At 34.0% G+C, this 15751-nt stretch overlaps 1 long non-coding RNA gene across 1 annotated transcript; it reads right to left on the bottom strand.

The window, feature by feature from the left end:
- Positions 1 to 28: 28 nt before the first annotated feature.
- Positions 29 to 14295, bottom strand: LOC122636297. The gene is made up of 3 exons (XR_006328904.1): positions 13159 to 14295; positions 12683 to 12782; positions 29 to 252 (listed from the first exon to the last, which is right to left on the bottom strand). It is a non-coding gene; the product is annotated as an uncharacterized LOC122636297 (long non-coding RNA).
- Between the last annotated feature and the right edge of the window lie 1456 nt (positions 14296 to 15751).

Raw genomic sequence — 15751 nt, 5'->3', positions numbered from 1 at the left:
AGAGAGAGAGAAAAAGAGAGAAAGAGAGAGAGAGAGAGAGAGAGAGCTACTGTTTGATATTCATCGTGCAAACCCTAAAATACGAGCTTTCGAAAGCATTCGGTAATATCCGTCGTAGTAAGCCGGGTGGGTGTCCGTGTGGTCGACTATAACCGTATCATAACTTTGCTTTCAGAGCGCCTGACTGTCCTGGCATTGACATGCTCGAATAAAATCACCAATCTGATTTAAAGCCGATCAGAGTTTCGTAAGCTAAAAGAATACATACATAAGTTATTAATAACGACGAAGCTTCCGATGATTCTTCGTAGAAAGAACTTCAAAAGAAAGAGAAAGAAAAAGAAAAAAAAAGCAAAGAAAAAACAGAAATTTCTATATAGCTCAGTCAAGAAATGTTTATGATTCGTTCTTTTTATAATCCCTTCCTGTCTTCTTCTTTTCGTTTCAATCTTGATTCTTATAACATTTTAATATTTCCAAATATGTCTACGTTTATTTACCGTATTACGTATTCGTAACAATTTAATATAAAAATTTATTAGTCATATCGGTATGAGAAAAATAACACAGCTGTTTCTAAAGAACGTTTCGCAATGCCTCGTAAATTTCATTTCAAGCAACTCGATGACATAGAAACGAGAAATTCGCGTTGTCGTTTTCAGATGGTGTTTCCTATACCTATGGTAAACACTGAGAGAGATAGAGAGAGAGAGAGAGAGAGTTGGAAAAGGGAAGTCGCACTCCGTTTAACACCGGCAGATATCTACGCGTAGTATTTTCGTAACGCACGGTTACACCAATACACGCTTAAATGGATTCCGAGGGTAGCATCGTTTTACATGTTAAAGTCCTTACTGTATAGGGATGGAGGGGGTGTATGGAATATCATAAATGCCAACATTGAATATTGCGTGTGTTATCATAATATTAACTCTTGGTTTTCATGGAAAGCTACAAAAGAATGCATTTTATATAGCATATCTTTCTCTCTCTCTCTCTCTCTCTCTCTCTCTCTCTCTCTCTCTCTCTCTCTCTCTCTCTTTTTCTCACACACTTTCTCTCTCTCTCTCTCTCTCTCTCTTTTCTTCCAAGGTAGGAATCCAATTCTGTCGTTTCTATTCCGGTAGCGTTGCATACCGAACGCTGTGATTTATGATTTTCTTGGCTAACGTGAGAAAATTGTTCGCTCGTTGGAATTTTGAAGAAAATCTTGGAACCATCGGAAGAACGATTTCCGAACGAAGCCGATAAAATCTATGGAATCGTCCGTACGTAATTCGTACGAATTTATGAGTTGTTAAGTGATCTCTCTCGCGAGGAAAAGCATTTTCTTCTGACATTAAGATTTTCCTTGATATTAAGTCGTTATTGGTAACGTCGAAGAGTTTATACTATAAATGAATGTTTATATACAAACAACTTTGCCGAATGAAAACAAAGTAGAGATAACCGAAAATTTACGTAGACGGGTTTCTACTATGAAAGAATGTTTGTAAATAACCGATAGTAAAAACAAAATACATACTGAAAGATTTGCGTTTCTACTATAAAAAAATGTTTACACGCGAAGAAAACTTTTTTGAATGAAGATAATAAAATATGGCAATGTTTTTTGATTACGGAAACATTAACTTCTCAAATGTTCACGGACAAATGGAAATTTTATATAAACTTCTCGTACAATTTTTAACTATGTATCGTTTATAAATTATAAAAAGTACAAAAGGCGATCGTTTAAAACAATTACGTAAATAACTAATGGTAAAACAACTATCGTATTTACCGAAAATTTATTTCTTCGAATATCACAGAGTACGAGGCCAGAGTGGTTCCATTAAGATCTCTAGAAGGGGCTCCAGGTCGGTGCATTATTAGGCGCGAGCATGACAAGAAGTATCTTATATAGGGTGAACGCGTATTCACAAAGATGCTCGATTTTATCCAGTTTCAAGTAAATGCTTTATATTTCTTACTTTTCTTACCGGTGAAAGAGTCCGACCTTTGGATATATGAAGCCATTTATTTTCCATTACCCTATCCTTCTATCTTCCTATTTTATAGTAAAACGAATCTGTTATGTCGGTTTATAAGTATACAAAGTTGTTTTATATAATAAAAAAAAGAAACCAAAGAGAGAGAGAGAGAGAGAGAGAGAAAATCAATAAATATTTTATTACGAGATAAAACCTAATTAATTTATAACGAACTATTTCGTGTATTATTTCGGATTACTTATAAATTAATTAAATTAATATCGTTAATAAATTACGTTGATTATCGATATATTTGATGAAATTGACGACTGAACCAGATCTATTGATTACATTCGGTTCTGCATACGATCGATAATAAAGAGAAGCATTTTCAGCGGATCGTAGAATAGTACGTTGGACGTTCCATGTACGCCAGGTTCGTACTTGTTGCTAATATGACGTTATTAGTGGGTGCTCTCGTGGTTCACGTAGCCTGGCATATCTAACGCACGTATCAACGTCAATCCCGAAAACGCATTCTCATTGTGTCGGGTTCGATAATCTTCTAACGAAAAGCGAGCACTACGTCTATCGCATAGAAGGTATTTCACTTTAAAGCTTTCCTCCTATATCCGTTCTTTATACGACTACGAAAAGTACAAAATTCAATTGAAATAAAAAAAAAGATTCGGATGGAATATTTCAAAATTTAGATGTGAACTTACGGGTAAGATAATTTTATTTCAAAACGACCAAATAGTTTATTGTTTTACAGTTCCCTTATACCACAAAGAATATACTCTAGGGTATTCTTAAAACTGCAAAGGTTACGTTTCGAATGGTAAGATGATATCCCAGAGAAACTTGATTTTCTCATTGCGTTGTTTCTTGCTTCTGGATAATAATAGGACGATTATATCTCTTCGTTTTCAAAGCGACTCACGTGTAACCCCATGAGATTCGACGGGTAAGCAAAGTCGACAACAACTTCTATCAGACTTCTCTTTGATATCGATCGCTAGATTCTCATGGCTTTTCCCTTTCAACACATGTACACACACAACTATACATTTTATCTCAATTACCAAAGTCCAATTATCGGAACATTAAGAACCACGAATCTTACCTATGTAACTGCGATGAGCGATGCAAGAAAAGAGGCTTTTCCCAAGGATATAACTAAGGATTCCATGAGAAATTATGTTAAACCATACTATATATGAACTTCAAATAGTATATGTAAGTTTGGTCCCAGGTGCTAAACTTTCCCAATGATCAAGCTCAGCTATCCCCAAGGAAATTCTCACTACACATCGGTATCTCACTTTGTCTAATGCTATCATTGCCATTGTTGATTGATGAGATTAAACATTTTCAATGTTATCAACTAACGGATTCATTCTATTCAATTTATATGGATTCGTTGATGCGAAGTGACCACACTGATCGATAAGAAAATAATTTTGGGAATAACGATCATCGATTATATTGAATAAACGAGCTATTGAGCTCTTTTCTCTCTCTTTTTTTTTTCTTTATTTTAATTGGATGTGCGCGTTTGCTCGTGCGAACGTGTGTGCGTATGTACCCTATTTAATTTTTTTTCTAAATAACATTTTAAAAGCGTAGCTATATTCATGGCAAACGAATCTGAATAAATAGACGAGGCTATTAAAAAACGCTTTCTCGCATCGTCGCTCTCGCAGTATGCTGTTTTTCGTAGCGAACACACGTGAATTGACCCGAATGCAACTGTATCAAAGCAAGCGAGGGTGATCACTTTTTCACATTCCGACGCGTATTGGTCAGTATGCGCTACGCTTATATCGGATAGACAATGTAGAAAGGCGGGGAAATCGATATGTGAGAGCTGAAAGAAAACTTTGTGATTTTGTTTTAACTATAGATTTTAATAGTATATGTAGTAATAGTATTCTTTTATTTTTGTTTATTTTTTTTTAACAAATCTTACATTGTTCATGACGAGTCTCATGAGTTAATATCAACATTTAATATACACTTACAACATATTGTATAATTATATAAATTTGGAATGTTTAAAAAAAGAAATATTATTCGTTAGATACATAGATATACATTGGATTTTAATAATTATATTAAATGATATTTATATATAATTTTTTTTGTTTTGTTAATTTACATCACTGTAAATAAAGATTCAAAATTTTTCTGAATTTTTTATAGTTTTCTTTTTTTTATAGTTGGTTACGAAATAGAAATTGTGCAATATAGAAATAATGTATAATACTTTTACGAGCTTGCAACTTCCTAGTTTTTCCGCGCTCTGTAACGTGACAATTGTATAACTAAGGTAACGCTACAAGAAATTTATATAAGCCCCAACATTTATTTCTTCCATTTATACGCAAATCTAGGACAAAATCTTGGACGGGTCCAAGCGTTTGTGCGATTTGCATGCGAAGAGATTTTACGTTAAATTCTCTCAAACTAAGCACAAGCTTAACGTTGTTTCACCGTACGATAATATTCACTATAATTGCGACGTTACAAAGTTTTTATTTTAATTAAAGCTTCTAATTTTCCTTTTGATAATTTCATAAGAATTCTTAAACATTTTCTTTTAATGAACGTATTGTATTTGAATTAGTTGTAATATGAAATATCGATAAAAAAAAAAAAAAAAAACACACGCACACGCACATTCGAAATAACACCAATTTATAATACGAAACAAGAAACGTGAAAAAAAAACACAATCTCTGGCTAAAAAAAGAAAAAAGGAAAAAAGAAAAGAAAAAAATCACACAATTTGGATATAACATTTTTCTCTTCTATGTGCACAAAAAGACTTGGACTTTACCACCGAGTTCTTTTTATTCTGATCTCATTTATTTCGTAGAACAATTCAGGTATATGAGTGGTACCATAAGAGATACTGCCTAGGTAATTAACCGTCGTAAAACGAAATTGGCCGGTCGAACTAGAACGGAAGCTAGGTGAACGAGATAGAGTCGAGCTTGGCAAATCGATTATTAAATCGGCGGGAAAATAGTTTGAGTCGTTAGTTAATAGAGAGATAAAAAGAAATAGTTAAGAAATACACATACACACACACATATATATGTATACATAAAGAAGTCATCGTTCTTGAAAGAGAAAATAGAATTTAAAAACGTTGACCATATGACCATGTTGATATATAGTATGCAAGGAAGTCAAGTTGTACAGGTTTACAAATCGGTATCACACGAGTCTCGTATGGACGTATAAGTGAATGTTATTATCCTAGCTTGGAAAGTGGTTTGATCGATCATCGAACTTGAACTTGTTTACCAAGAATCCATGAAAAAAAAGGAAAGGTGTCTCGCTTTTCCAATCTGGTTCTTATATACCTTTCTTTGCTTCCTGAGTAGCAGGTATGTATATCTCAAACGTGTCGCGTGCTCTCAAAATATCGTCAAGAAAATAGTGAAAATCCAGAAACGATTTGTACGCACAGACATACAGATACACATATATTGACTTCTTGCGTTCGTTGCCTCCATTTTGATAAAAAAATCTTTTTTCAAAAATATTATTTAAGAGTATCCGTATTTAAGCTAACTATAATTCATATTGACATGAATGATTTTGATGATTTTTTTTTCTCAATTTAACGTCTTAATTAAATTTTCAACCAATCGATTCAACAAAACTTACTCGCGTTTTAACTTTTACGACGAGATTATACCGATATCCAAGGGAATCGAAGTTGTTCCACGTTGAAAAGTATTCCATCGATAAAATTAACGGCTCCTACGTGAAACCGCAACGAAATGTTCGAATAATGAATTATGTTTAAGTGGATTTGTTTGCTAGTTCATGCTTGTTCAAGATCTTTACTCCCACGAGATATGATTTATACAGGCAAATTTATATGAAAAAAGATTTATAATTCCGAGAAGTATATTTGAGAAAAAGAAGAGCTTCCAATAGCAATGTAAAGTCAATTTGATCGAGATTTCCAACATCATACGATTTAATAATTCCAATATTTATTTTTCATAATTATTATAGTCTCTTAAAAAGTTTTATCACGTCTAATAGATACTAGAATCTAATAAATATATTTTTAAGAAGTTTGAAATGTTTATTGCCACATCGTAAATCTTTGAAACGACAGAACTTTGCGATTTTACAAAATAAAGAAAGATAAAATATTCTATCGTAATCGACCGATTGCTTTACTTCGATTTCGTATATATGTATATATTCATATATATATATATACAGAATGGACCAAAAAATTCTAAATGGACTTATGTAATTTTAGAAATCGATTATCCTTTTTCGAGATATTTCAAGTTTGTAGTTTTGCAATTCCAAAAAGAAAAAAAGAGAAAAAAGAGAAATTAGCTTAAAAAATCTGAAAAAGGGTAAACGATTTTTAAAATCATGTAGAAATTTTTTGTCTATTTTTTATATAGCATAAAAGAATTATTTTCTAATTTTCGACGAGTTTTCGAGCTTTGGATTTTGAAAATTCGATTACAATGTCGAAAATGATATTTTACAAGAGGAAAAACTTGAAATAGCTCTGATGAAATATGAACGTTGTTTGGTATCATTGATTGGCAAATACTTCTTTCCACTATTTAATTACTAAATATCACATGTGTTCGTATTTATTGGTGAGTTCTAATCAGCTGAATCATACGGGATGCCTGTTTGGGGTGAAAGTTTACGCAACCGGATCAACTTTTCTTTCCGTCTCATAAACTCGTCCCGTCGAGAAACGTCGATGCACTTGATAGTAAATTCACGTTCAAGAGAAAGGATGGGAAGAACGACCACAGCTGATACACATTTTGAAGGATACCGTTTATCTCTTCAAAAACTGACACACCTTGAGATACGATCATGAAAGCTTTTAATTATTGACAAATTAATAGAAAATTCCCATTTGACGAAACGTTAAAAATTAAACGTAAAATTAAAAAAGAATTGAAATTTTTATCTCTAATATCGATCTTTACTTTCTGTGCGTATAATGTGTATACATTAGTATAAAACATGTTTTTCAGACAATAAAGGAAAAGAAAAAAAAATACTGAACAAACTCATGAACATTAAATACGGACTGACTGCTCATGCATACATTCCGCTTTTATACTCGTGAAAGGGTAAAATTTTGTATGAGAGGAAACATTTTGAAAATAAATTTTCAAAATTAATCCAGGGAATGTTCTAAATGTCGAACGATTTAAAAAAGTGATTTCACGCTAGACGAGGTATATCTCGGAAATTCTTTTTAAAAAGGGCAATATACCAGGAAAGAAATAACATTGGATATATATATATATATATGTATATATATATATTATGTGTATATATATATATTATGTGTATGTATAAACATGGAAGTTCGTACCTACATCGTATAAAATCAAATTCATCGTAACGTAACCCGCATCCGTAGAAATCAATTTTCAATAATTCATTTCATTTCTTCCGCCAGTGTTTCCCCTCCCTGTGGAATTTTATCAGTACGAAAAGTAAATTAAACTTTCTACCGCTAACACGATGAGCAGGGCGAATTAAATCCCAGAAAGTGGATATTTTCATCATCGTCGATCGGAATAGCGAGAAATAGGGAGAAATTTACAGCGTATTATCGGCTAAAATGTATAGATATATACCTAACTATATACATATTTGTGTTACAAGATTAAATGCACACTTCGAAATCAATCAACTGAGCTAAGAATTCTTGGAGAATTTACATTCTGACGAAGTCCCGGAAAATTATCAAAGCGCTTCTCTCCTCCTCTTTTAACTTTCTCCGATCGAAGTAATTTATTATCCGATACTTAAGTCTATGAAAGAGAGGGAGATTGACGTTTAGAATCCCTAGAAGAGAAAAGAAAGGATCATCATCGATATTTTCCTGGTTCGTGGTTTTAACCTTCGATATTACATCGACATGAGAAAACTAACTTTTCCATAAATTTTCAGATCACTAGTATCGTCCAATAATGATTTATGAATCTACACATGTCCGCAAAATGTCGCGTTAATAAATGGATTTCACTTCCGAACAAGTTCCGAACCAATTATACGAGCGACTTTATTAAACGCTACCCCCGTACAACGTGAGTTCAACTTTGCGAAGCCGACATTAATTATTTTAACAGTCTCCCGAAGTTCGAAGCCGCGAGCGGCTGTGCATTATTTTTGTTATAAACGATGGCTTTTATTCCTCTTTACGATTCATTCTCCTAACTATTCCAACGACGAAATTTTGTTCCCTCATTTTTCATTTCTAACCGAACGGAACTAACCTGTTTCTTATATTTATTTCGATGATAATTAAGACTTTTCTTCCTTTTTTTTTCTTTTCTCTCGAACTACGAATTTCAATATTTTATTTTCTTCTCGTACGTATCTATAACACGGTTGCATTCAATATTCATCGATCATGTCATTCGCGAATAAGATAACATATAAAACGTACTTTCATATTTACATTGCTTTTCTTTCCTATCAATTTTCTATCTACCACTGACATAAATATTTGAGAATAAATTCACTCTCGGTACTAAATTATAATCCGCATTAATTTCGTTTTTGACAACGTAGGACACGCGGCTTATGAGCAAAAAAAAAACCGAGGTAGAGTTTTTCTCTTCTTCGCTTCTCCTACTCTCCTTTATTTTTTCTTTTTTTCTTCTTCTTTTTCTACTCGGTTCCTTCCTTCCTTCCTTCCTTCCTTTTCCTACAATCTCTTCATCGCGTAGCATATTAAGCCAGGAATATTACGTAGCTTCGTTCCTCCCACACAGATGTGGATACTGTTCGATGCGAGTATATTTGTATGGTACCTACTCTCAAGGGACGTACCTCGACTGGACCGTATTTCTATCCACGCTGAAGACCGGTGAATGTCACGATATTAGCACAAACATTAACTCCCAGTGTATTCGTGTATGGTTATACCTATATCTTGTACCACGAAAGCCAGGATTAGAAGGAATAGGTTACTAGGCAGGATTATTGAGTCTATTCCAACGTGGACATATGGGTTAGTATCTATCTGACGTCAGTATATCGACCGTAGGCGTTAACGATAACAGCAATAACGTTTTCGTTGCCAAGTGTCCGCGGATTTTGAAACGCGGATATCGTTTAGTTCAATGGGATTAGAATGCTATCCTTTTATCGTTCCTAGAAAAGCCCATAAACATCTACCACGCATATCGATATTTATTACCTTATTTTACCTACGTTATATTATATATATAGGTATCTATGTATGTTTGGAGGCAAGCGATCAATATTTAATACAACCAATAAATATTTTTTCTTTGTATTCGTGTTGCATTTCAAATTATTGGAACTGCTTTGGATTTCATGTAATCTATAAATATAAACGCGTTTATGTAAGTTATCCCAATAGCTTCGGAATTGTTAGTGGGTACTTGGCACGTATCTTGTCCTTTGAACCGTATCTTCATGAATACGTAATCTCCTGTAATAGACGTCTTTTGATCATCCCGCAACATATGATCATTATAATCTGTGTATTACCAGCTGTTCCTGGCACGCTCACAATATATTCTATATAATTCGATATACTTACATATAGATAGATACACATAATATATATATATTTTTTATTTGTCACTACTATCGTTATATTCGCGCATATTTGTCAGTACGATTGTTAAATTCTCTAACAGAGCAAGTATTAATATTTATTCGTCTATCGATTCATCGATTATCGATCGAATAATGCTCATCGAAACATGGTCTTGCTCTTCTCGAAATTAATACATATAATGCTTTCAATACGTGTCAAGAGAGATCAAGAAGATTTACAATTATCGATATCGATGCCCGAATATTTCGCTTGTTGGTAAGAATATTTCAACGAATACAGCAAACGATTCTCTAGAGCCATAAACTTACGATATTTCGTATCTTTGACACGTCGAAAGAATCGGCCATCGTTCGAGCGATGAAAACTACCGTGAAAATTTTTGAAGCGTCACCGAGCGTACTGATTTCATCTTCGTCCTTATCCACCTTTCATATCCTATCCAACACCACCCTTTTCCGTTCCTACGTTCCTACATCAACTACGTTTCCATTTCCCAAACCGGATATCCAATTTCGCTAAGGGTAGCAAAATTTTCGTCAAAAATCACGTCGACTTCGCTTTATTTGATAAAATAGAAATGGCTGAGTCAGACTAAACTCGTCTGTTCCTAATAGAGAACCACAAATATTCACGGTACGTTATGTCACTGGAACATCCCTTTGAATCGTTTGCTCTTGTTTTAGCTTGAGGGGAAGATGTCGACAAAGGGTTGTGTAATTCCTATTATCGTCCTAACACATTGGCTTCCTTAAAACTTCTAGGGTATACTACCGGCTTACACGTTTGTTGCATTTTCACGCTGGGAGAGAGAGGGATGAGGGTTGCTGGAGTGGGGGGTAGTGACTGAGAGAGGGATCTTCCGCAAGCTCTTCAAGATGATTTCTCGTTGTCGTCGTGGGTAGCTTCAAGAGCAACGAGTTGCAAGTTGTTAAAGGATTTAACAGCTTAAAAGAGGAATATATGGAAAATATGAGAGAACTGTTGTACTCGCACACTATTCTATACCGGGTAATACGATCGATCGTACCGCCATTATCAACGCCATTGTCGCTCTTCTGTCTCTCTCTCTCTCTCTCTCTCTCTCTCTCTCTCTCTCTCTCTCTCACATATACATAGACGTACACATACACACACTTGTTCACTCTCATTCTCTATTCCTCTCTCTCCAATAACGAACACCCGCGAAGTTTGGGGCTAAACCAGTGATCAGGTCATGTCGGTCAAGTCGTTAAACGTTCTAGACGTTCTTGCTAGACTTCCTTCGAAACAAGCTTGCATCTCCCTAGGACTATGTACGTATGTATATACCTATCTTGTGTTCTTGATTCCTTGAAATAAAGTTTTCTTCGAACGATATAAACAACTTGATATTATTTATATACAACGAAACTATCGATATATGGTGTATACGGTGGAAGCAAAAAAATCGTTGACTCGTTGGCACGGAATGTTTCTCGGTAAAAATAAAGAAAATATTATTATAAGAAAGAAAAGAAAGTTAGACGTAGACGCAGAGAGAAAGAGAGAGAGAGAGAGAGAGAGAGAGAGAGAGAGAGAGAGAGAGAGAGAGAGAGAGAGAGGGAGGGAGAGAGAGAGAGAAGAGAGAGACAGGGATAAAAGAAAAAAAAAATAGTAAAAGTATAAATTTGGAACGAGAGAAATTTCGCACGTTATTCGACAATCCGAAAAGTGTTTCATTCCGTGGTTGCACAAGTACGATATCCTTTTTTATCTTTCTATATATGTATATATAAACCTAACTATACACATAATGGTATATTTCGTCGTAGTCGCAGTAATATTGTCGTGTTAAAAAAATTTTTATGCGAACTTTGCCACGGCGATTCCCTTTACGTGATTCAATTAAGTTTCTCGTTGAATCGGCTGCACCGCAATTAAGCTTCGCTGGTGTCGGTGCTCTTCTCGTAATGTTAAAGCCACAGCACCAAACCATATATATTTCACTATATTTTGATATTTAAATGAAAGCCATATATATATATATATATATATATATATACATCATATATACATCATATAAATATATATATATATATATATATATATATATATGTCTTCTTTGAGTTTCGACGAGATAGCTGAGTACGTATAGAGACGTTACGATGGCAACAGAAACGAGAGATACAAGTAAAACCCGTAACGTAACATCCCTTTCGTTCCTCGAATCACTCTTTGACTTTAATGTAAAGTGACGTTGGATAAATCGTTGATAAGATATCGATAAAATAAAGAAAATATTCATCGAACATCTGTTTTCATTAATTTTGACATTTTTTATAACTTTATGAATTTCTTCTACGCTAAATGAAATTTTTTTAACATATTAAATATTACGAGAATAATCACTGAACGGTATTCAATTTTACAAACCATTAAAAACTAAAAACGTTTATTAAATTATAATTATTCTAATATATTTTCTAATCGCAGTAAAGTTTAAGCGGAATATTACGATGATTCATGCCCTTGTTTTTCTTATATTTGTCGTTTGACGGTCACCTTGCTAATTGTATCTTCGAGTATGAATGAATAAATATATTTGTATATGTATAAGAAAAAAGAACAAGAAGCAAAAAAAAAGAAAACCTTCGATCTAACTTAAATGATGGATGAGAATCGGGACGAATCGACTCGCTTGAAATTTCTTAATGAATGTCGCAACAGCATCGATCTCTCAACGTTATCACGTTGAAATAGTAGCTATCCCAGTATAAATGATGATACTTTCGAAAGTTTATTTCGCAGTTATAAATGAGCATTGCGAAACAATCCCCACCACTCAAAAAGTTGTTCGATAAATGCGACGATATTTATTGTAAGACAAATATCTATATGTATCTACGTTATCGTAAAACCGATAGAAAAGACGATAATGTCTTCGATATTTTTGTTCTTCCTTAAAATTATAATAGTTTCGTTATAGAGCCATTCTTTCGAGTTAACATCAACGACTTTAAAAAGTACCTATTTGTTTCGTTTCTAACAAAAATCGAAGGTCACCTATTCTAAAACGGAATATTCCAGTAAACTAGAAGTTAAGAAAAAGCAATAGATGATCTTGACTTACCAGTATCGAAGTCAATGTACGAAGGCAGTCAATAATAGCACACCAGTCAATTTCATTCCGGAAGGAGAAGCTTCTTACCTTTCATCTGTGTCACTATTTCCTGTTCGTAAAAAAGAAACAAAAAAGAAAGAAGAGAATAGATATTATCATGTTTTATAAATATTCCTATAATATATGAAAGTTATTTGATTTTCAAGAGCATCAATTTTCTGTTAAAACGTAATGTAATATATATATATATATAAATGTAATTATATATCACTGGATACGAAGAAAAATTGAATTGAAACGAAATTAAAGTTAAGTTTTATCTTTCCTAATAAACATTAATTTATGACTAATATATATTACTAACATATATTATTCTTAACATATAATATTCTTAACATATATGATTAAAATAATATAGATATAATATCCATATGTATATCAGTTGAAACGAAGAAAATTTAATACGTGCTAAGCTATGAGCTTACCTTTATTCTCCTATGGTCTGATTACGACTGATGGAGCTAAGCGTAACATAAAGGACAAAGTACAGAAGAAACAAAAACATAGAGGTCACATTACTTCGTATAAATCTATATTAGAGATGACTCACCAAAGAATATTGTATATAAACATATACCTACATACATTCGTGTGTACACTTTTATGTTATTATACTTATTGAATCTTTATCATCAATAGGAAAAAAAAATGTAAACGTGTACGCTAATACGTTCGTCGATAATATTGAAAGTAACAATTTTACTCTGTATATTTTAAAATTCGAATATATATGTTACATTTGTATAAACGTTTTTAAAACACAATCGTAGCTTATTTTACGCGATAAAAAAAAGATTGATAAAAAAAGAATCTTTATCCTGTTCATACGAAACCGTTTGACGCGCTATTAACTTGATAGCATCTCCTTCTTGACTTAATACAAAGAAAAAGCTCGTCGTACATTTCAAAAGAAAAAAAAGGAAAGAAAAGTGCGAAGGAAAACTTTTCAAATTACTAGAATCCAGTTGACGTTTTCGAGCGACACGTTTCCGATTCGCGGTTGGAAACTTTTTCCCTTTATTGTACCCCTTTACCATTCATTTCCTTTTCTCAAAGACACTATTGAATTTTCACGGTGTAACTTTGAAGAAACTTTCCGGAAAAAAATGGGAAGAAAAAGAAAAAACGTTATCTTTCCATTTGCATGGTCGATCGTCGATTTAAAAGATACAAAATACGAGATACAAAGTATAATAGCAAAAAAATCTCTTAACAATTTTAAACGGTTTAAACAATTAGAATTTTTAGGGAGAGACGATTAAATATCTTTATCTACCAACATACGTAGTCGCTACGGGATAAGATTGTTGGCTTGTAGAAAGAGAGAAAAAGGAGAAAGGAGCAAGGCGCGTCCGAGACGTTGTAGATCAAGTTAGAAACTGGATTTGGAAGAAGCTTGGAAGTGGAGAAGTATTATTTGCTCTCTTCTCGAATGGATATATAAAGAAAGTCGATTCTTTCGATCACTGGCAGTTTTCATCCGGTGATCGCAACGCTTAAGAGTATCGTTGGTTGGTCGATATAAGATAAAGAAAAAGAAGAGGCAGAGAAAAGGGAAAAAGAAAGACCAAAAAGAAAGAAAAAAAAAATAAAAGAAAAGAAGAGAAAAAAAAGAGAGAAGAAAAAAAAGAGAAAAAAAATTCTCGATGAAGGGTTACAAGAAAAGTTTGGTGAGTGGTGATCGTCGTAATAAGAACTGTGAGTGTCCAACCATGGTTTCTGATCTTCTGTCTTTATCTCTCAGATGTTCATCGTGGCCAGCGTGGTGGCGTTCGTCGATGCGTTTAAAAACGGAAGATCCATCTACGAGAGGAACTTCCCGACGTATCAAGGACCTCGTCAGCATCCACCCTATCACGAACAGCACCGACCCTTTCGAGAACAACCATTTGGCCAATCGATCCGTACCTATCGTCAACCTACATCCTATCGAGAGCAATCGCCATTCCGAGATTATTCGAGCTTAAAAACTTTTCCAAGTTATCGCGTGTCGCCTTTCCAAAATTCACAATCATCATCGTTGTCGTCTTCGTCGTCATTATCATCCTTTGGTCATCCAAGTTCCTCTCAGATCACTCGGGCTTCTTTTGGAAACGAACATATATTTCATAATGAATATTTCGAGAATCGATCACCTTCCTTCCAGTCAACTCGAAATTACTTTCCAAGCGAGCTTCGACATTCGCCTACATGGATCACGTCCTATCGTTCGGGACCTTACGAGAAGACGGTAGACACGTACGAAGAACTCGAGAAAGAAACTCGACAACGTTTGCCCTTCGACGAGTCTTCCAATTACTTGAAATACGGTTAGTTCTTAGTTAACCTTAGGAAAACGTTTTATAGTTAAAGGCTAGTTCGAATTTAACTTCTATATTTAGAGATTTCAGACTTCGAAGTTTGAAGTTACATGTTAGTTTTCGTAACAGAGTTTAACGTAAGCGATCCTCTTAATGTTATGCGAGTATTAAGTCTTTCAATTATTTTCTCTAATAGTTCCGTTCGAAAGTTCTCATCTCGTCACGGGAGATCAAAAATTTTTCAAAACGAATTACCTTGGGAACGAAGTTACTTCGTGAAGTATGTTTCCTTTTTTTTTCCTTTCTTTTTTTCCCATTAGCAATAACAAAGTTTTTCGTTTCGTTTAAAAAGGAAATCATGGTCTTGGTTTCGCATCCGTACCCGCTGGTTTCGATGAAAATACTTTACCATTGGACACGGAAACATCTACGACGTTGTCAACGACACTGACTGCTACCCACAAGCCATTAGCGGAAGATACTGTCTCTACCACTACGCAAACTATTCCCGAACTTCACTCCTCCTCAACCACAGAGCCGAAAATCGTAGCAAAGTCGGCTACGACGATTACAACAACGTCGAAACCAAACGTTGAGTTGAACACGGTAAGTGAATTCGTTTGGTTCGATTCGCGATCGTTTATATACTCTCGGAAATATATTTTCCAAAATCGAATTAAGAGTTCTTTCGCTATTTCTCCAAGTCTATCATTTTCTT

Source organism: Vespula pensylvanica, chromosome 21 (assembly GCF_014466175.1).
Source record: "Vespula pensylvanica isolate Volc-1 chromosome 21, ASM1446617v1, whole genome shotgun sequence".
Lineage (NCBI taxonomy): Eukaryota > Metazoa > Arthropoda > Insecta > Hymenoptera > Vespidae > Vespula > Vespula pensylvanica.
The sequence above is the reverse complement of the archived record's forward strand: the minus strand, read 5'-3'. Positions and strand labels throughout refer to the sequence as shown.